General features: G+C 43.2%; 1 non-coding gene across 1 annotated transcript; it reads right to left on the reverse strand.

Annotated features, from left to right (window-relative positions):
* Window positions 1-772: 772 nt before the first annotated feature.
* On the reverse strand, window positions 773-876 carry LOC130963739 (small nucleolar RNA R71). Its single transcript, XR_009079859.1, has one exon. It is a non-coding gene; the product is annotated as a small nucleolar RNA R71 (small nucleolar RNA).
* Window positions 877-3,207: the final 2,331 nt, after the last annotated feature.

Below are 3,207 nucleotides of genomic sequence, written 5' to 3' on the forward strand. Positions count from 1 at the left end.
AGTTTTTCAAAATGTTTTTAAAATCTTTTTAATTTAATTTTCGAAAATTTCTTCCCCTCTTCCCACATCCTTCTATTTATGGAGTACCACTCCTTCTCAATGCACAATTCGAACTCTATCTAATTAAGTTCGAATTCTTCTACCTCTTCCTTCTATTTTTCTTTTCCTCTGACACCTCAAGGGATCTCTATACTGTGACATAGAGGACTCCACATTTTCTTGTTCTCTTCTCTTTCATATGAGCAGGAACAAAGACAAAGGCATTCTTGTTGAAGCTGACCCTGAACCTGAAAGGACCTTGAAGCGAAAGCTAAGAGAGGCTAAAGCACAACTCTCTGTAGAGGACCTAACCGAATTCTTCAAAGAAGACGAACACATGGCAGCCGAAAACAACAACAATGCAAGGAAGGTGCTGGGTGACTTTACTGCACCTACTCCCGACTTCTATGGGAGAAGCATCTCTATCCCTGCCATTGGAGCAAACAACTTTGAGCTTAAGCCTCAATTAGTTTCTCTAATGCAACAGAATTGCAAGTTCCATGGACTTCCATTGGAAGATCCTCATCAGTTCTTAGCTGAATTCTTGCAAATCTGTGACACTGACAAGACTAATGGGATTGACCCTGAGATCTACAGACTTATGCTATTCCCTTTTGCTGTAAGAGACAGAGCTAGGACATGGTTGGACTCACAACCTAAAGAAAGCATGGACTCATGGGAAAAGCTAGTCAATGCCTTCTTGGCAAAGTTCTTTCCACCTCAAAAATTGAGTAAGCTTAGAGTGGAAGTCCAAACCTTCAGACAGAAGGATGGAGAATCCCTCTATGAAGCTTGGGAAAGATACAAACAATTAATCAGAAAATGTCCATCTGACATGCTTTCTGAATGGAGCATCATAGGTATTTTCTATGATGGTCTGTCTGAACTATCCAAGATGTCTTTGGATAGCTCTGCTGGAGGATCTCTTCATCTGAAGAAGACGCCTACAGAAGCTCAAGAGCTAATTGAAATGGTTGCAAATAACCAATTCATGTACACTTCTGAAAGGAATCCTGTGAACAATGGGACAAGTCAGAAGAAAGGAGTTCTTGAGATTGATACTCTGAATGCCATTCTGGCTCAGAACAAGATATTGACTCAACAAGTCAATTTGATTTCTCAAAGTCTGTCTGGAATGCAAAATGCACCAAGCAGTACTAAGGATGCTTCATCTGAAGAAGAAGCTTATGATCCTGAGAACCCTTCAATGGAAGAGGTGAATTACCTGGGAGAACCCTATGGAAACACCTATAATTCTTCATGGAGAAATCACCCAAATTTCTCATGGAAGGATCAGCAGAGACCTCAACAAGGTTTCAACAACAATAATGGTGGAAGAAACAGGTTTAGCAATGGCAAGCCTTTTCCATCATCTTCTCAGCAACAGACAGAGAATTCTAAGCAGAACCACTCTGACTTAGCAACCATGGTCTCTGATCTAATCAAAACCACTCAAAGTTTCATGACTGAAACAAGGTCCTCCATTAGGAATTTAGAGGCACAAGTGGGACAGCTGAGCAAGAAGGTTACTGAACTCCCTCCTAGTACTCTTCCAAGCAATACAGAAGAAAATCCAAAAGGAGAGTGCAAGGCCATAAACATGGCCGAATTTGGAGAGGAAGGAGAGGAAGTGAACGCCACTGAGGAAGACCTCAATGGGCGTGCACTAGCCTCCACTGAGTTCCCCAATGAGGAACCATGGGAATCTGAGACTCAAAATGAGACCATAGAGATTCCATTGGACTTACTTCTGCCTTTCATGAGCTATGATGAGTATTCTTCCTCTGAAGAGGATGAGTATGTCACTGAAGAGCAAGTTGCTACATACCTTGGAGCAATCATGAAACTAAATGACAAGTTATTTGGAAATGAGACTTGGGAGGATGAACCCCCTTTGCTCACCAAAGAATTGGATGACTTGTCTAGGCAGAAATTACCTCAAAAGAGGCAGGACCCTGGGAAGTTCTCCATACCTTGTACCATAGGCACCATGACCTTCAAGAAGGCTCTGTGTGACTTAGGGTCAAGTGTAAACCTCATGCCTCTCTCTGTAATGGAGAAGCTAGGGATCTTTGAGGTGCAAGCTGCAAGAATCTCACTAGAGATGGCAGACAATTCAAGAAACAAGCTTATGGACTTGTAGAGGATGTTTTGGTGAAGATTGAAGACCACTACATCCCTGCTGATTTCATAGTCCTAGAAACTGGGAAGTGCATGGATGAATCTATCATCCTTGGCAGACCCTTCCTAGCCACAGCAAAGGCTGTGATTGATGTTGATAGAGGTGAACTGATCATTCAAGTGAATGAAGAATCCTTTGTGTTTAAGGCTCAAGGATATCCCTCTGTCACCATGGAGAGGAAGCATGAAGAGCTTCTCTAAAATCAGAGTCAAACAGAGCCCCCACAGTCAAACTCTAAGTTTGGTGTTGGGAGGCCACAACCAAACTCTAAGTTTGGTGTTGAACCCCCACATTCAAACTCTAAGTTTGGTGTTGGGAGGTTCCAACATTGCTCTGAGCATTTGTGAGGCTCCATGAGAGCCCTCTGTCAAGCTACTGACATTAAAGAAGCGCTTGTTGGGAGGCAACCCAATGTCATATTTTATCTATTTTCCTTTGTTATTTTATGTTTTTTGTAGGTTGATGATCATGAGAAGTCACAAAATCAATTGAAAAAGCAAAAACAGAATGAAAAACAGGAAGAAAAATAGCACACCCTGGAGGAAGAACCTACTGGCGTTTAAACGCCAGTAAGGCTAGCAGATGGGCGTTTAACGCCCAGTCTGGCACCATTCTGGGCGTTTAACGCCAGAAAGGGGCACCAGACTGGCGTTAAACGCCAGGAAAGGGCAAGAACCTGGCGTTAAACGCCAGAAATGGGCACCAGCCCGGCGTTTAACGCCAGAATTGGCTCAAAACGCGTTTTTGCATGCCATTTGGTGCAGGGATGACTTTCCCTTGACACCACAGGATCTGTGGACCCCACAGGATCCCCACCAACCCTACCACTCTCTCTCTTCTTCCCCATTCACCAATCACCTCAATACCTCTTCCCCAAAAAACCATTCACCTATCAAATCCCATCTTTCTCTTCACCACTCACATCCATCCTTCATAAAACCCCACCTACCTCACTCTTCAAATTCAAACCACTTTCCCTCCCAAAC

This window comes from Arachis stenosperma, chromosome 2 (assembly GCF_014773155.1).
Source record: "Arachis stenosperma cultivar V10309 chromosome 2, arast.V10309.gnm1.PFL2, whole genome shotgun sequence".
In the NCBI taxonomy this organism is placed as follows: domain Eukaryota; kingdom Viridiplantae; phylum Streptophyta; class Magnoliopsida; order Fabales; family Fabaceae; genus Arachis; species Arachis stenosperma.